Below are 19,628 nucleotides of genomic sequence, written 5' to 3'. Positions count from 1 at the left end.
TTCAATTTTCAGATAATCCAAAGCTATTTCTTTTACAATTGCATGCAATGAAGTTAATGGACTCAAGGGGCTTTTTTTTTTTTTTAATATTTTAGTGGTTTTATTTTTTATTATTTGTATTAATAAAAAAGGTCCATAATATATTTTGTAATTTCTAGACCTCTCACAAGAAAATAAATCACAGGACTGCAGCACCATGACTAACAAACTCTACTACCATAAAGGTTTTGATTTTGCAAGATGACATATGCCTATAGATCTGTTCTTTTTTCAGTCTGTTTAATTCTATCAGGGTTTTATGCAAGTCCAATAAAATTCACCATATATGTTATAAAGGTATAAGATGTATTGCTATATCAAAAGAAACACTGCCAATTATGTATGAACCACTTCTACTTTATTCCTCCCACCACATTACTCCTCCCCTTTTCTCAGCTGTTCTCAGAATAAAGTTCACCTTATTTTCTGCATTTTTCCATGAATTTTACATCTCATCTTTCCAAACCAAAACTTTAAATTGATTCTGGTTCTAATACACCTGACTCAGTGGGTTTTTGAGACATAATGGTTTTCATCCCTCTATTAGAGAGCTGACATACTGTGTACTGAGTACTGTAACTGAGTACTGTGTCTAGTTCTGGGCTCCCTGGTACAAAAAAAGACAGGGATCTCCTGGAAAGAGTCCAGCAGAGGGCCACAAAGATGATACGGGGCCTGGAGCATCTTCCCTATGAGGAAAGGCTGAGAGGCCTGGGTCTGTTCAGCCTGGAGAAGACTGAGAGGGAATCTTATCAATGTTTATAAATACCTGAAGTGTGGGAGACAGAGGGCTTTGGCCAACCTCTTTTCAGTGGTTTGTGGGGACAGGACAAGGGGTAACGGCCACAAGATGGATCACAGGAAGTTCTGCACCAACATGCAAAAGAACTTCTTCACAGTGAGGGTGATGGAGCACTGGAACTGGCTGCCCAGGGAGGTTGTGGAGTCTCCTTCTCTGGAGATACTCAAGGCCCGTGTGGACACCTACCTGGGCAGCCTGCTCTAAGGAACTTGTTTTGGCAGGGGGGTTGGACCCGATGATCTCTTGAGGTCCCTTCCAACCCTTACAATTCTGTGATTCTGTAATTCTGTGACACCAATGATGGCCTTAGTTCTAAACAGCAAAGTAGGTTTCATGCTTCTGATGCCCAAAATATTGCAAGGTCAAAATGATCTGAGAGAGATGAGGGAGGGGAAGTCTCTCATCTCTGCTTGAAGCATTTCTGCAGAATTCCTTAACTCTTAAGTGTGGGAATAGAAATGTTGTTTTTGCAGTGTTACATTGTATAGAAGGAAGGAATGTGGTATTGAGATATGCTTACAGTGATAAGAAAGCTCAGCAGGTGACCTCCTAAAATGCAGACAACCAGACTCCTTAGAGCAATCAGGTGAAAATCACTATGTTAAGTCAAGCCAGATAAGGGGAGAAAACATTACCATCTCAAAAACAGGCTGGCAACTGAAGGCCAGGCATTGTCTGTGAAGCATCAGGTAGATTGTGAACCTGGATTACCCACTCCAGTGGGGAAACAGGGGAGGGTCCTGTCATCAAAAAGTATATAAACTGTGTTTTTGGAACTAGTAGGTGCGCTCTCCTGCTTGTGGGGCGCCCGCCATTGCAATCGCGAATAAATTACTACTTCACTGAGATCCTCGCCTGAGCCTAAGTTATTGGCTACGGAGTGTTTCTCACATAAGGAACCTTAAAAAAAGGTGAGCATACAAATGTGTTTTGACTGATTAAAAAGATGATATCCCAAGAGAAGCTATTTTAATATTAGATCAAATGAATGGGAGTAGAAATTACCGTTTTTTTGTTGACTATAATGAACATTTTAAGGGAAAGCATAGGAATTTTTACATATTTCTGTATCTTTGTAGTATCATTCTTCATGTGTTAAATCAGTCATTGTGGAATACATTAATTTGAAGGGATGAGGGGGTGGAAGAGGTTGTGGAGTGTATTACTGATGTACCCTGGAGAAGTTTATTGAAATGAGAAAAGAAAAAATGATAATTTTCAATTTTTTTTTCTTTTCACCACTGTTAAACTGTGGGAACCTCTAACAATAAATAGTTAGTCATAAGGAAAAGAAACAGATGGAAGCTCATCAATTTACCTCCAAACTATTATCAACATCCTGCCTCAAATATTCATGTATGGAGCAGGACTTCACACTACATAGTATGTAAGCTCACGCACAACTGTATTCAAAATCAAAACATTTCAACCCATATTGCCTGATTTTTATTCTATTTGATGTTGATGGATTTAGAGCTCTGACTCATCATTCCAAATTTCTCACCTTTGCCATCTTCTTCTGGAGTCTTACTATTTTTCTTAAAGAAAAGTAAACAAAATATAACAGCATTAATCCTGCTGATGCCTTATGACCATTCAGAAGTGATGATCAATTGCTTCCCAGGTCTAACACAATATTATTGTTTATAAATCCCAAATGAAATTTAGCATTTTTCCCCCCCAAAATAGTCTAGTATTGACAAGTACAGTTAGAGAAACCTATAACAGCCAGTTTAGGATTATAAGTACTCTGGCATGGCTTTTCATATGTTAACCTTTCCAGTTGCACTTATCTGAAAATGTGGTGTGCTCATTTACTCTCCCATTCAGATATCATCTGGGTTCTAGACATGTCACTCTCACATTCAGATTTCAATCAGATATTTAGTAAGATGATCTTAGGATCTTAGTGATTTTAGGAGCTTTGCTTTTTTTTTTTTTTTTGTCTGTCTTTACAGAAAACCCATTATAACATTCTGTATCTTGTTTTTCCAGCAGTTAAAAATCAGCTGTTCCATCTAATGTCAATTATGTATGGACCATATTCTAGTTTTCTGGAGAAAATGACGTGTAGGAAAGCAGGTGTGTGTGTGCGTGTTTTCTTGATTTTTTTTTTTTTTGAGATAGTTTAGTTTTATTAGTTGATAGAGGAAGAGGGTAGAAAGAAATCAATGCAGTAAGCATTCAAGGGAAGGTGGACTGAGAGCCAAAGCAAATATTTCTTCAGGGACCAAGATGGTAAGGAATAGCCATACAAAGCACTCAGATTTTGAAAAGCCCTGGGTCATGAGGGTAACTCACTGGGTCACTGTCCAACTGATTTGTGGATGAAGTAACCCAGATGAGTTAATGTAACAATTTAGTAAGACACACAGAGCATACAAAGGGTTACTATGAATTTCTGCCATCTTCTTGCTTAACAGTATGGTGGTAGATGGAACATATTGGACACAACGATCCTGCCAGGTTTAGATGACTATCTGGACTACAATCATCAATGAGAATGTAGAACTGTAAAACCTTTGCATTTAAAATACAAATATACTTAAACAGTAAAAGGCGTAAGAAATCTTGAGAGGTAAGAAATCAAAAACATCACTGCTAGCAAGGGAATAGCTGAAAGCACAAAAACATGCAACTAGAGAATACAATTGGAAATAATCCAGGATATTTCATTGTCATGAGAAGTACAGAAAATGAGAAATGAGTTGCATCCATCCATCATATCTTAGCAAATGTCTCACAAGTAAATCACTATTCTGAAGAAGCTGGATTAAGCTCAAAAAATGTGTTTAAACAAGGAATAATAATAGTGCCATGGAGCCAATGGAGAAAACTGTGATTATGACTTCCAAACGAGGGAGGTCGCTGGGTTATGTATAGATTTCCAGAGAATAAGCGTGATCTCATTCCCCAAGAGATAGAGATAAAATGAATTATTAGAACTGTGGTAATCTGAGTTTATAATGGCACTTGAACCAGATGGTATTGGCAGATATCTCTAAAGATCATCTTACTCACTTTGAAGGCTCTGAATTTAGAACAAATGGTATTCACTTACACAGGGAAAATAACAGCATTGATTGGCTGAAATGTTCATCAAGCCAGAAAGATTATGCATCTGAAGACATGCATGATGTCATGATCTGCAAATAAATGATGGAGAGATAACAAAAATTCTTTAAGTAACAGCAGCAATGCCCCAGTAAAACCAAATCAAGTGGGAATGATTGAAAACTCAGATGCAAATGTAACTGGGATTTTAATGGACTAAAACTAGGCTATGTCTGGATAAAACTTTTGATGGATAATGCTTATACAAAATCAGTAATAGAGACAGACAGAAAAAACACAAGTGGTGAATGTGAATTTTCTTACATTTGACAAGTTACTACATGCTTCTGGTATCACTGTTTAGAAATGGCAGTGCTACTGATAAAATGTATTGAAAGCATACTAGGAACATAGAGGAAAAGAGATACTAGATTGCTAGAGATCTAACAGACTTTTCGTGTGACCAAGGAAGCACCAAGACCATAACCAGCAATAAGAGAACAGGACGTAACTATTCAATTATTGTTAACAGCTTTCTGTGGGGAAAGACCATGTAGATAGAGAATGGATAGAGAAGAACCAAGAGTTTCTCAGAGTATACTCTAACAATATAACTGACTACGGTGAGAGAAGTTATTAAGAAATGGCACTCCTGAATACAGAAAGAATACAAGAGAAAAGTCCATGTACTTTTTACTGCTGTCCACTTCAAACCAGTAAAGCACTGTGTCTCACTGTTCCAGATAAATTGAATGAAGACTAATAAATGACAGACTATTGAAGTGATGCCTCAGCCTCTGGCCACTTTCCTTTTTTTGGAGATCAGAATAAAGAGACAGTAACTTTTTTAACTTTTCTAAATACAACCTTCTTGCATGGAAGTTGAACCCCTCCCTTTTTTCCTCTTTTTGCCTCAAGGGAGGAGCACAATGGATTTAAAACCCTACTGTAGGAGCCAGAGCACACTTCTGTTCTTTATAGTGCATGACTTAGCTCATAGCAAGTATAAGTGACTTTACTCATCCTCTCCAAGAAAACAACTCTTCTATTCTGTGAGATTAACAGGCATCCTAATGGGGCAAATACAGATGAAATATAGCATGCATCAAAACAGTAACATTCAGTATAGAACAAAGTCAAAAAATTATGACCTTTAAATACACAACTATTTTTACTTTAGCAAGACATACTTATGACTTTAGGTTTTCACAGCATCCAAGAAAGGAATATGCTAAATTCATTTCTAAAGATGTATTACATTTAGGCTTCTCAATGTGATATTGTGTGTGTTTTCGCTGTTTTGAATAGTGGGGGACACAGCCCATGACTGACTGAGTGATTTGGGATTCTTCATGATAGACAGGCAACTGCTGACCTCCATGTGAGTGACTGTCCTGATATATGCAAGCCCCCTTAGTATATAATGGATTATAACAGGATACACATTTTCAGAATTATTCTGATGCAATAGCAATTCTTTTGCTGAGGCAAAAGAGATGCACGAGGGATTAATTTGGCATTTACTCTTCAGATGATTGTTCTGTGCTTGTAGCTATTACTGTTCTTTTGGCACAACTCCAGATTAGCCATTAGTGTGTGGATTGCCACTACTCTGCCAAGCTTTCAAAACAAACAAAAATAAAAGCCTCTTTGCTAAGATGACAATAAACATTTAAAGCCCAGTATCTCCTTATAACTTTAGTAACAGTAAAAATATGGAGCCAGCTTTCATATACAAACACAGAAAATTGGCTAAAGTCATTGAGGCACTAGTGATTTTACATAATTAAAATTGGCATTTTCTATTTGCTACAATCAAAATTGCTGTTTTATAGAGTAATTAACATCAGTCATTGGTGTTATTGTATATGCTTATTAAAACATTTATTTCTGTGAAGAGAAAATTGAAAAATGGCACAAGAAAGCTAAAGAGTAGAAACTCTAGCAATATTTTACATCATGTGGCACCAAAAAAGCCTTAACTTTTTTTTAATATGATTTTCTGAGAAGTATCTTAAACTACATTGCAGTTGCCTTGCTATTGCTTTGATTAATTAGCAGGAAGAGTATTATGTATTTCTATTTTATCTTCCATTTTGCCATGACACATTCCAAAGGTGATGCTTTCTTTAAGTTGATCATATAAATCAGTTTGATGGAGTAAAGAAGATTATAACTTTTTTTTTTTAAGGTAGTTAATTTCATCCTTAATGATTCAAAAGCCACCAGGAGAATTTCAAGTATCTGTGAAAAAGGACAGGGGTAATGGGCAAATGATTTTTAAATGAATTTGTTCTTTCCTTAAAAACACTTTCTATTGCACAGAACACTTGCTTGATTTGTGGTGCATTTGTGGTCCTAATAGATTGGACCTAGATCCACATTCATCTGTCCATAGAGTGGATGAATACTCAGTATGGGGACAAAGCCCTGTGACTTTAAATGAGGAAATAAGACAGTTTAGTTGCTAATGAGGGTTTATGATTAGCTATTTTTTTTAATAATGTTTTGTTTTGGGGTAAGGGGTCATAACCCTTATTCCAATAATACCAGAGTTTCGCTATGCATAAGGAAAGTTGTTAAAGAAGTTATGTTAATACTGTGTTACAGCCACCTCTCTCAAATTTTGCTAGATTGAAAAACAGAGCTCTTTTAGTTTCCCCTGCTAGGGAAAAGCAATCTCCTGTTATCATCTTTGTAGCACTTCTACTCCAGCTTGGGTTTATGTTTCTGGAGTACAAGTGACCAGAACAACATGGTGAGTGTCTTTTGCAACATGACTTGTATAACATCAGTAGCTGCTCTGTCCCTGGAAATAATTGTTTCCACATTTTCCTCTCTCACAGACATGCCACAATTGCAGCTCAGAAGCATTCTATGATGGCCCACTCCACCTGAGATTTTCATCTTTCTTTAACAGGAGAAACCTGTTCTTTATAAAAGAAATGATTTTTTTAACCCTTAAAAAAAAAAAAAAAGATGTGGCAGTTAGTATTACTAACCCTAATTTTATTATTTAAAGCACCCTAAATTTGTACTAGAAAGTTCAGTGCATCTCAGCTTTTATTCCCTCTCTTCTTTTCTTCCTGTCTTTGAGCCCGTATTCAGTCTAATCACTCTTACGTTTTGAAAGGGACATTATTTATTTTTCAATTTTTATTCTTTATCTTATCCCATCCTATAACCTATCAGCCTTTTCTTCTTTCCTTTGTCTTATTTTATGTGTATAGCTGAAAGAACATTCTCTATTTGCTTTCACTTTTTTCACAATGTTTAAGTCAGCCTGACTTTTATCAGAGCTTATTTCATCCGTGCATAGCTTGAACTCTACTATGTAGCCTCCTGTGCTGTTCAGTGCCTCTTTCCATTTGCAAAGGTCTTCTCTTGCTGTTCATTTTTGTAATACTGGATTTACAACCCCCTATGTCTGTTTTCCACTGCTTAATATTTCAGTTTCTTTTGCATCTCTGATGAGGAGAAATGTGAAACCACTACTTTTCTAAGTCTCTGAGCTTTTCAGGTGACCTCACTAACCAGATCTTTTTTTTTATTTGCCAGAGTTTGCCTTTTTGATGTAGCAATCAAATCAATAATAAGAGAACTGGTGGAAGGTCCATGGATGCCTTTCTTGTAACATTGCAGTCACTATAGCAAATTTATTTTCCAAAAAACTATGAGCTGGAGAGACTCCTCTCACCAAACTGAAAGTCTCTTATTGTTTGTATTTATTTCTTGGCACTTGTGCGAATACAGTATTCATACTTTACAAAGATCCTGACATCCAAGAACAACAAAATGCACGCCCCACCCCACAATCCCCTCAGTATCATTAGGGAAGTCTTTTTCAAAGCAAAAGGGACACTATTGGTTTCTTGTGCCAGAACCACTGAATGAAAATCCTTATCCTCCTCTGCATTTTGATATAAGCTCCTTATAGATTGCCTCAACAATCAGTCACTTGTTTCAAAACATTTTTCCAACTCACCTCCACTTAATTACACTAAGTAGAAAATAAGCTCAGGGATACAGGAAAGGGAAGTCATGAGAACTGCAGAATTTTCACATGTAAGTCATCATTTGATAAAGCTTAGTCTTACCCTGTTAAGAATATATCCACAGGTGAAATTGAAAATTCAGGGAAAAAGAGTTTCCATAGCAACAGTACTTAGCGTCCTGTACCCCAGTTAACTTGAAAATAGCTAGTTTTGGCATCACTAGTTATGGAATTGCAGAAGTATCAAACACAGCATAGGTCAGATCCACCTCAAAAATACCCTGACTACAAAGTGTGGTACCTACATATGATATTATGAAATAATGCCATTATAACATGTCTATACCTCAAGCATCCCACAGAAATAGACAGAAGACCTTTGAGGAAATAACTGTAGTGCACCACTACTTCTGAGATATGTCTGGATGGTTTGAACATCAGAAATATATCTCAGTGATAGCACCAATTTGATTTACAACTTAATAACTTTGTTTCCAGAAATAAAGCAAAGTTGTTATTTAATGGCTGAAATACTGCCATTTTCTCCAAATGCTAGTAATAATTTAAATTCATGACTTCTGTATTATTCATGTAGCCCAATTTAATATGAACAGTATTTCTAGTGCTCAGTGTTTATGAAGAGTATCTCTTTAGGGTATACCTTACTTTATGACAAATAGATGCTAGAAATAACTACCTGGTGCTCTGCTGTTGTGAACTGGGGATTAAAAATAGGGCTCAGTTTTCTAGCCTGAGCAGAAGAATACATAAGGATCTTTTCTTGACAAGATGCTAGACCAAGGTAGCCTAATATCTTCTTCCTCACCTCCCCCACCCCCACTTCTCTTGCCTCTCTGGTGTTCTCTCGCTCTCTCAAACTCAACAGGAAAAAAAAGAAGACCACATTGTAAATCATTTACACTTTCTTTCATTATTTGCTACCATCCTTTGGGCCTCAGAAGCTTCAAAGATGAAAAGCAACCATTTTAATTACAGTAAAGTAGATCATAGACCAGTGATGAACCTAAAAAGATGTGGTTCCTTAACACCTCTAATGCTTTTTGCTTGCATAAATTACTTTGGGATCATTTCCATAGCCATGTTTTCCTGAGGGGTACTAGGAAGGAATTGTATTAGTTATTTGTTTTTTTTTGGCTAGCAGTGAACTGGAAGGTTCAGTAATTTATTGGAATAAATACTTTTTTGAACAGCACAGGATAGACGATAATGGTGCAATGAGCAGTTTTCCAAGGGTCTTTATTTTGCCTTACTGAAAAATGTCGGTGTTGCTATGGAACAAACATGTTACAGGCACGGGATACCCCACTCCATCCTACCACCAGAACCTAGTGCCATGCAATATTCACTGTGTGACTTGAGTTTCTCCTTGATTTTACCACGATTAACTAATCAAAGATGTGTATAAGGATACTGTAAGCAATGCTTCAATTTTATGTGAAATAGTTCAATTATAACTGAATATAATTATAAAATATATTCTTCACTCTTTCTTCAATTAATATCTTTGTTTCATTAGATAAATGATCTCTTAAAGCTTTCACTAATCTTAACTACAAAATTTATTACCCACACTAGAAATCTGGAATGGTTCTACTGTCAAATTAAGGGCAATATATGTATTTTAGTTTTGCAGATGATACTTACTGGTCTTTGACGTGTTCTTATTGTGATGTATTCAGATATTCTGCTGAAAACCTTACCTGAACTTCTATTTTAGGGGGAAAGAAAGTAACAACAATTTTAGAAATGTTTCTTTACATTATTTATACTATTGTCCTGGTTCCAGTCAGGACAGAGTTAATTTTTCCTCATAGTAGCTGGTAGGGTGCTATGTTTTGGATTAGGATGAGAAGAGCGCTGATAACATGCTGATGTTTTAATTGTTGCAGAGCAGTGCTTACACCAAGCCAAGGACTTTTCAGCTTCTCGCTCTGTCCTGCCAGCGAGCAGGCTGGGGGTGCAGCAGGAGCTGGGAGGGGACAGACCCAGGACAGCTGACCCAAACTGGCCAAAGGGGTATTCCATACCATCTGAGGTCATGCTAAACAATATATAGGGGTGGCTGGCCGGGGTGGGGGGGCCGGCTGCTCGGGGATAGGCTGGGCATCGGTCAGCGGGTGGTGAGCAATTGCATTGTGCATCACTTGTTTTCTTACACATTATTATTGTTAATACTATTATCATTATCACTATTATTATTATTATTGTTATTATTATATTCCTTATATTATTATATTCCTGTCTTAATAAACTGTCTTTATCTCAACTCACCGGCTTCACTTTCCCGTTTCTCTCCCCCATCCCAGAGAGGGAGGGGGGAGGGTGAGCGAACGGCTGTGTGGTGTTTAGCTGCCAGCCGGGTTAAACCACAACAACTATCAACCATCAATGTGAAGCAATTTTTAACTAGTTTTTATCTGGTGCGGTGCTACAAAACCATAAGGACTTAAACATTCATCATTTTAAAATTATTTGTCATCTGAGCGACTGAAGAACCACATCAGTGTTAGGCAGTAATTCTGTAAATTGAAACTGATTATGATGTAAAAGTTCAAAAGAGATAAAAACTAATCAAAGGCAAAAATTGCCTCTTAAAAATGTTAATTGTATTTCTACAGAATATTGAACAAGTAAATACTGAAAACAAATGTACAAACAGATTCTAAATTTGTTTCTTGAATCAAAACCAGGAAGGATACTATTCCAACAAGCACCCAAAGATCCACAGACAACCTATGAATTGACAGAGCTTTGTAAAATCCATTTTGCAAGTTTGGACTGAGCATTATTAAAAATAACCTGTGCATTATCTTTATTACATATTAATTTTATAGTTAATTTTATACTTCAATGCAACTCAAGTTCCCTGCCTTCACTCTTAAATCAGGGATCTAGGCTGATATTCAAGTAAATATATTGGGTTTTAAAAAAATAATTAAAATAATACAGACCACTCACACCACAGTTTTTGTTTTGTTTTGTTCTTTTCTTTCTCCTGTTATAAAAGGCAGATTAATTGCATTACCTTTAAAGCTGTGGGGTTAATCAAAACTTCTTTCCTCTAGTTAGATTAGAGAGCAAAGACAAGGAAGTTGAAAAAATATCAAAGTAATGTTGTGATATATTTAATAAGAGCACTCGAAATCAAGGCAAGCCCTATCCTTGTATAAAAACATGCTTACACAGACAAGCATCCAAATAATTCTGTTTGATAATATGAAGAAAAGAGTGCTACAAAAGGCAAAATATAATAATAACGTATCTGTGCATTAACAAGAAAGCCTCATGCCCAAAGCTATGAAAATAAATATAGAAGGTGCATTTAGTTCCCAGGACAATATTTGTCTTGATACTTTTGACTTTATGGTATAAAATATTTTTGACCTTGTTAACATTTTGGATAAGTAATCAGTATTTTCTATTTCTGGATGTTGTTACATTATACATTTTTTTTTTTCTTAGCTTCGTGTGTTTTCTCTGACAAGAGTCTTTTTGCCCCAAAACAAATTCTCAGTTAAAAATTACTTATCACTACACTTGTCTATTGTTACAGTAAGACACTACACAGCTCTGATCAAAATGTCCACATTTCCCATTACTCAGAAACAGAAGTTAGCTGACTGAGGTTGAAGTGGGGCTACATAAAAAAATCTTATTAGTAAAAATACAGAAAAAATGTTATAGTCACTTTTCATAGATAGCAGTAGTAAGAGAAACGTAGTACTGTATTCATAAAATTATTTATTGCAGAGATAGTCTTTATATACATTATATATATAGTCTTTATATACATTTATTTTACCAGAGATTCACTTTTTAAAATTCCAAATTCCTACGGAAAAGCACAAAAACTAATCAAAATTTTGCATCTATGTTAAAGCTTTGTTTATTTTCTTTAAATCTTCATGAAAACTGAACAAAACTGCCAGAAAACTGGACAGGCTAAGTAAATTTATAATTGCTAACCTAGAAATATCCTGTTCTTTACTTAAGATTTTATTTTGCGAAGAAAATACATATATGTATATTCTATTGCTTTGAGTATGTGTCAGATTTATTGTACTTGAAACAAAATTCCCATTTACTCATGACACAGTTGCAGCTATAGGAATAGATATATCCCCTAGTAAATTATTAAGGTAATGTAACACAACTTGCTTTTCTTAACCAAGACAAAACAAACATGTAAAGGGACAGCAGTAAGCAGGCATCATAATGATTTAGTGCCCATTTCAGCAAAGTACTCACTCATACAGGTATGACATGCTTAACACAGCACATATGTAAAGTTGCTCACATAGTTATGAAGCGTCAGGAACACGGTACCTGATGTTGCGTGAAGGTGAGAAAGAGGTAAGGAAGACGCTCACTCCTTCTGAACAGTCTGGCTCTCCCCCTACCAAAGAGTAGGGCCTCTGCTGTCTCATTCAGCTGTTAAATGAACCAGCTGCATATATTGGATGTCCAGGCTCCCAGAATAGGAGGAACATTATGTTACTGCAGAATAGTTGAGAAGCATATACCAATGTCCTGCTTTCTGAAGGCATATCCCGGAGAAAGATTGCACCTTCTTTGCAGCTTTGTCCAACCCAGCAGCAATGAGTTGAAGTCAGCACAATGCACTGGGTAAGATGGAATATGAAAATTTGCCACCAAGAATTCCACATTATAACATAATTAGAACCACATAATTAGAACCTCATATCAGTTTTTTGATTGTTTTTAAATGAACTGGATTGTTTATTCCAGCAATGGTGCTTTATTTATCTATGGAGATGTTTGTTTCCATTTTATTTTATTTTTTAAGGTTATGGCTGGGCCAGTCTTAGGTGATGAGAATATCCAGCTGTTGACTAAGCAGCACTTAAGTCTCACTCAGGAGTCCCAAATTAAAGCAGCACCTTACAAAGTGGTAACTTAAGAAAAAACACAAAATAATAATAATAAAAAGCTTAAACAAGCCCTGTTGCATACAGCAAATCACTGATATACCTACAACATTCATGGAGAGGCTAGACTCAGTCTTTTATATAAAAAAGATGCTAAACTCCAAATTATAAGGACTGCGTTCAATCCTTCATGATAAAACTCCCTAAAATTAATACAGTGCTGAACTGGGAAATACAAGGACTTGAAGGAACTACTGGTATAAGCACTAAGAACAAACAAAGAAAAAGAAGATCAGACTCAGACAGCACTATCCTTGTCAAGTCACCTTATCTGTTAAAAACGATATAAAAATAAGAACTCAAAACAGAACAAGTCCTCTTGCCCAGGTACTGTTTCTGGTTACACAGAGAAATACGGAAGTGCCTTCCTCATACTCTGTTGTGAATTACAGAACCTATCCAATGAACAACAGTAGAAGTTATCCAAGAGAAGCAAAGTAAGAAAAGACCTATTTATTTACAGAGGATCTCAGAAAGATTGACGAGAAAGAGCTGAAGTCAGCCACATCCACATGTGCCATAGACAAATATTCTGTATTTGTGTATCTTGTTATATACATACATCAGCTGAATACTCAGTTGAGGTTATAAACCTGTCTGATGAAACCAATAGAAATGGATTCCAGTATGGCTAAACTTCTCCCAGTTCACAAATAACAGGTTTTACCTTCTCTTAAATTGACTATAAATAGAAAAAAATGTAACCAAAATAAACAATTCTTTAAGCTGAAGTAGGTATTCCCCCAGGAGTCTGTGCTGTTTAACAGCATCAATTTAGTTAAATGGTATCAGTGGCACGTAAGCCTCAGGCAAAAGCACTAAACATTCCCTTCCTGAGCTGAATCATTTCACCCTTTCACACGCTTTTGTTACTCAGGATAAAGCACATTAGGAAACATCTTGTTCAATTTGGTTTATTGCAATGATCACAAATATTGCTCAATTATTTTTCTTGTTTCATAGTGAGTGGAAAATTAATGATCTACACATCACTAATCATTTACTGTGATGTCAGGTACTCCATAGAAGTTTTCTGTGAAGCTTGGAATGAAACACATAATAGAAGCATTTTTTCCAAACTATTTGGGTATTTGAGATATAACCAACATATAATTCAACTTCTTACTGTGGGAAAAAAAAATTATAATTGCCTCTATGACCCTGTCTGCAGAGTGTCATTTTCAGCCAAAAAGTGTAAAATGATATATTAAAAATAAAAAGAAAAAAGTCATGTAGTTGTTCCAGATCAGCTAAAATCACAGAATGACTGTGTCATTGTGAATGGCCTTAATCAAATGCTGGCTAAGTGTTTTCAAAATAAAAGATACAATTTTCTAAAACTGATGCTTACATTTGAGATAACTCTACATCTAGATGCTCAGATGGCAAGGGGCAACTAAACTTCGGTGAAGTCAAACCACCACTTTGTACCAAGACCTGAAAAGTTCCATTTCTAAAGTCTCTCATTTCTGCCAAAATAAAACTAGCTGTAACTTCATATAAATGTAACTTATTATATTTATACTGCACTTAACCTTATTTATGAAAAATTAATCCTATACTAAAAACTGAAAATCACTAATGGAGCACAAGGGAGGAAGATTTTGCAGACTTTGAAGCAAAATTTGTTGTTCTTCTTATGTCCAGTCTATAAACAAATATGTGTTTAGCTGGAAAAAAAGATCTTTTGGGGGGGGGGGGGGGGGGTGTATTTTAAAGACTTTCAGCATGGAATAGGGGACATATCTTTTTGATGGGGAAACTGGAGCAATTAGGCCTGTTAATGGGCAGGCTCCCCTTTGGAATAAGCAAAAATCTTCAAGACATTATAAACTGACTGACAAGGATCCACCAACTACTCTCTCTGACAGAGCCACTACAAAGACCAAATGAGGTTGAATTGAATATTGAATATTTTTCATGCTTATATTTCATGCTTAATGCTATCATGCTACTAGGATTTCAGTCTTAAATTTACAAAAGAGTTTTGCAAATTTATGTTTGCTGTCAATATGATAGCCTCTGAACTTCTGTAATACCTGATACAACCTTTTTTTTTTTTTCTAAATACGGAATGAAAGAAAAAAAAACTATACCATGATAGAATTAAGTAGTTCAATGAAACTGTAATTAAAAGAAGAATCTGGATGAATATAATCCATAATCCCACAGACATACTCTGAAAGTTAAATCAGAGCAGTAACATCTACTGGGCCTCTTTTAATTACAGTGGACTTCAGAAGGATCGTAGTATATTTGAGAAACTACCTGCAGCAGGCCAGGAAGGGAAAAAAGTGCCAGTAGCTAAGTAATAAGCAACTCAATCACATAAAGACTTAACTTCCCAAACAGTGAACTGTTATTCAGCTGGTATTGAATATTAAAATTAAATATTTAATTTTCCAATATTCCTAACAATATATTATTCACTATTTTGACATTTCAAAATAAATGTAGAAAAAAGCATCTAAAATCATACAAGAATTTGAATTAAAATTAAACCATTTTGGGGTGTTGAAATAGGGTGACATCAGCCGACAGATATTTTAAACATCCTGGTAGGGAAGAGGGTCAGCTAGAACCTGATGGTAACAGCAAGACAGGCATTGCTAACTTATATTAGAACAATTATAATTGCATTCCCTCTGCACATCAAGGGTCCTGGGCATAAGCCTGGAGCCAAAGAATAACTAAGTATGCTGTTAGCTTTTTCACAAAACTAGTACACAACATTTAGTAATTTATTTTTAATATTTACTCTCCTGTTTACATGGAGTGCTGAAGAGGTCATTAACTATGCTTTCATCTGAAAATGAAAAGTTATCTATTGGTACTTACTGGAGCTATATCACAGTAATCAAAAATATTGCAGCATACACGTCCTCACAGCAAGAGAGAATATTTCTTATGGAGTAAAAATGTTCAATTTTTTTTAAACTTATTTCTTATTTGCTTTATGCAATAATTTTTCCCCTACTCTGACAGGTAGCAGATAATACTATCAAATTTTGCCATAAAAAGATGTGTAAAAGGAAACCTATAAAAAGAATGGCACTATTGATAATACAGATCAAAAGAGTTTAAACCTTTCAACTAAGTTCTATCACGATATTCAGTATCTCATGAATCTTCATTTTTAACAAATGTGCAATTTCAAAAAAAAAAAAAGAAGGGGGTAGGTAACTTTAAACAACTGCAGCTTAAAATAATAAAATACGGTTTAGAGAAACTACTATTCATTCTATTTAATTCACATAGAATTTAATACTTCCATCACTATAACTCTTATTTTTTTTTTTTTAAACTCACAGTCTATTGCCAGTGTATGAAAGTGTCATCTCAGTTTACAGATTGGATTCCACATATGATGGAAATTGCCCCAAATTACATTAGGCCAGCATTCATTGCTAAAGCAGCATCTTTTACGGAGTTAAAGCATTCTTGCTCCCTGAGGTTTTAAAACTGCAAAAATGTATTATTTTCCTACTTGTAATCCCTGTTCAGTCACCATATAAAGGTTTTATCCTACAACCATGTGTGCATAAATGATGTCATTCAGCAGTGATGCTAACAGGAGTTAGTACTCAGGCTTACACCATATATTTTTCCCCCCATTTTGAATCCTACAGCAAGCAGTTTTTCTATTTGCATAAAGAAGCACTTTCTGGATATGTAGCCCATACAATGATGTCATTTCAAGAGTATGGATTTATACAGCCTTACATGCTCTCAGTCTATTTCTTTTGACTGTCAAAGACAAAATCAAGATGTGTAAATCTGATATAACTTTTTTTATGAATACTTAAAACATAATCGCATTTCTTTATAGGTCTTCTGCTAGCTTAGTCTCATTAAAATTCATTCTTATGAATGTGCTGTGTAGAGAAAATGCTGCTAACATGTCACAATAAACTAACTGCCTGAAACCCTGCAGGAAAAAAAAAAAAAGAGGTAACATTTGCCTTGTACCTTGTAGTTTATGAGAGGAGATATCTAGAAGCAGCTGTAAAATGGTCATAAAATAAAATTGGAATTTATATCAAAATCACTCTTAATACCTTAGGGCTTTTCTATCTCTGCATAGTTTACCCTGAGAGATTTAGTGGTGGAATTTTATGTTAACAGGCTGAAAGTTATAGTGGAGTTGTCAGTAATGCTACCTTTTTTTTGGTGTGTCTGCCTATATATATATATATCAGTCTACTTATTTTTAAATAGCAAGATAGTAACCCCCAAAAGGTGCAATATTAAAATGCTGTCGGCAACAGCTGAACAGTTATAGAGCTGTTAACCATCCCTAACAAAAAAACTATTGACTGCAAGCATTATTATATTTTTTTTTAAACAGTACATATTTTTCAGATGGGGGCAGAAAGTAGAATAGACTTGCACACCCCCTTCCTGATGACGTGCCTTAAAATTTCTCTTGAGATATTTAAAAAAGCATAAAAAAATCGCAATTCACATATAGAGACACCAAAAAAATTAGACACATTTCCTGTACGGTGGTGTCTGGAGCAGTGGTTGAGTCCAATTACAGTAAAGGCATTTGTAAAGAGTGTTGGCTAGGTCCTATTCTAAGACAAGGAAGAGGTGTGTGTACATAAATATATATAAAATATAAATGGTAATAAATTTGCAAGGAGCAGGTTTATTAAAAGTAAATGACTTGCATGAAAAACAGAAAACACTTTGTAAATGCTAGCAACTTACTGTAGGTCTTGCCTCATGATTAATAATACCTCTAGTGGGTTCCAGGTGGGGAATAAAAATGCTTCCACATACAAGGTTTATTTGGAGTCAAAACCATGTACAGATTTTCACTTCCACACTTAGGGTGGTTCTCATTGCCTGGTGAGGTTCCACATGGAAAGTTTCCACAGCTTTTCTGTCTTGTAGATGAGTCTCAAGTATAATTCCAATGTTTATTAAACTTGCCTTTTTTTTTTTTTTCTGTATATTAAGCTTGGCTGTTTTTTTTTTTTTTTTCCTCTCTCCCCTGTATAAGCTTGTAAAAGTGTTTCATTACAGACCTTTAAAATGGAGGCTCTGGTTCTCAAATACTTCCAGCCCCATATCTGTATTGGTAACTTTCAGCTATGGAAATTCTCAGGAATAACACGAACTTACACTTGGACAACCAGAGGACAGTCTGAAATAGTTTGCTTTCCAAATAAGAAATAAAGTGGAAATGCTGAATACATTTCAATTTCTTTGATTACTACTTTATATAGCACTGCATAGCAAATGATTTCAGGCTTCTCCACTAAAGAACAGTTACTCAAAGTTATTTACAGTATGATTCCAAACGGAACTGTCAAGTGTTTTCTTTCAACCAGTGCACAATTTCTAACTCATGAAAGTTAGAAATGGAGAATTCTGCAGGGCATAGAAACAGATGAGCTATGGAATCTCAACACATCACCTGTGCCTGTTCAACACTATTGCTGCTTACCTCAGAGAGCACAGGCCACTCCAGTGTGAACTATATGGTTAGCCTAGACCAGCACTGGCCACGTATTTCTACACAACAAGAATACTCCGTTGATAGGTCACACTGGGACCTCACATTAGAAACACTACATATCTGAGGACTGGCTGCTTCTGACTAATGGAATATGAGCTCTGCAGTTTTCTGGACCTATTCACTTCTGAAAATGATGTCAAAACTTGCACACAGTACTTCCTTCCCCCCAGTTAAATCTTTATCTGCATCCACTTTAAGATACAGTAGGCCATGCAAGATCATGAAAATTCACTGTGTGAGAAACATTTCTACTTGAGAAAAATCACAAGTCATTAAAGAACTACTGGTATATTTTCTCATTTTTATTTATTTAATTTATTCTGGGAGAGAAAAAGGAAAGTGGAAGAAGGAACCACTGCAGCAGCTGGAAGCAGAATGTAGAGTATCTGGTGCTGGAGGACCCTTAATCAGTCAGAATAAAAAGTTCTTGAGGTTGCCAAATATATGCCTAGTGCTTGGAAAGGAAACTCGTGCTATGCATAGCAATGCAATATGTCACAATCTTTAGATTTGATACAGCTGCAATGGTATCTAGAGAAAGAGACATTACAACTTCAGAAAAGCTTCAAAGATACAAAAAATAGGCTGACGTAATGACTGCATCTTGAAGAACCATGATCAAATATTTTAATATACCAGGCTTATCTTGAGGTCCTGAAACACCCTGTAAAGTAATGACAGAGCTACAGGCAGTTTAAGAAAGAAACCAAGAACAAAGCCTGCACAGCTTACTTTTCAAGAGATTAATTTCCACTTACAGTAGAAATGCTGGGTTTGAGTTATCCTAATCCTCTTGAGCTGCTACATGCCTTTAATGAAGTGTGGGCAAAGCTAGACAGTACTTAAACAACAGAAAAGGCTCTGCAAAACAGTTTCAAGCCCACAGTTTCACCTACAGGATGGCATTTTCCTTGTTATAGTAAATAGGTTTAAAAAGAGTACTGAAAAAAGAATTAATCTTAATTGGAATTACATTTCCCACCACCAAAAATCCTGATGAGTTTGGTTTGGTTACAAGGTGACTGAGACTAACCAGCATTTGATGAAGCTTAACAGGCTAGGTTGTACAACTATTTTATTATCCTGGGATCAGAGCCAGATAGGTAATATATTTTTAGGGAGGTGTGAATGAAGGTATATTTTGTACCAGTTGACTGTTACCACCCTTGTATGATGCCATCTGGAAGCAGGTTGGCAGTCTTAAAAAAATTTCAATAAAAAAGAAAAGCTGAAATGTGGTCC

The 19,628-nt window shown here is 35.7% G+C and overlaps 1 protein-coding gene across 2 annotated transcripts in view; it reads right to left on the bottom strand.

Annotated features, from left to right (window-relative positions):
• Window positions 1-19,628, bottom strand: part of PIK3C2G (phosphatidylinositol-4-phosphate 3-kinase catalytic subunit type 2 gamma) — a 323,563-nt gene that overhangs the window by 234,134 nt on the left and 69,801 nt on the right. The gene's annotated exons all lie outside the window — the stretch shown is intronic.

This window comes from Anser anser (assembly GCF_964211835.1).
Source record: "Anser anser genome assembly, chromosome: 1".
In the NCBI taxonomy this organism is placed as follows: Eukaryota; Metazoa; Chordata; class Aves; order Anseriformes; family Anatidae; genus Anser; species Anser anser.
The sequence above is the reverse complement of the archived record's forward strand: the minus strand, read 5'-3'. Positions and strand labels throughout refer to the sequence as shown.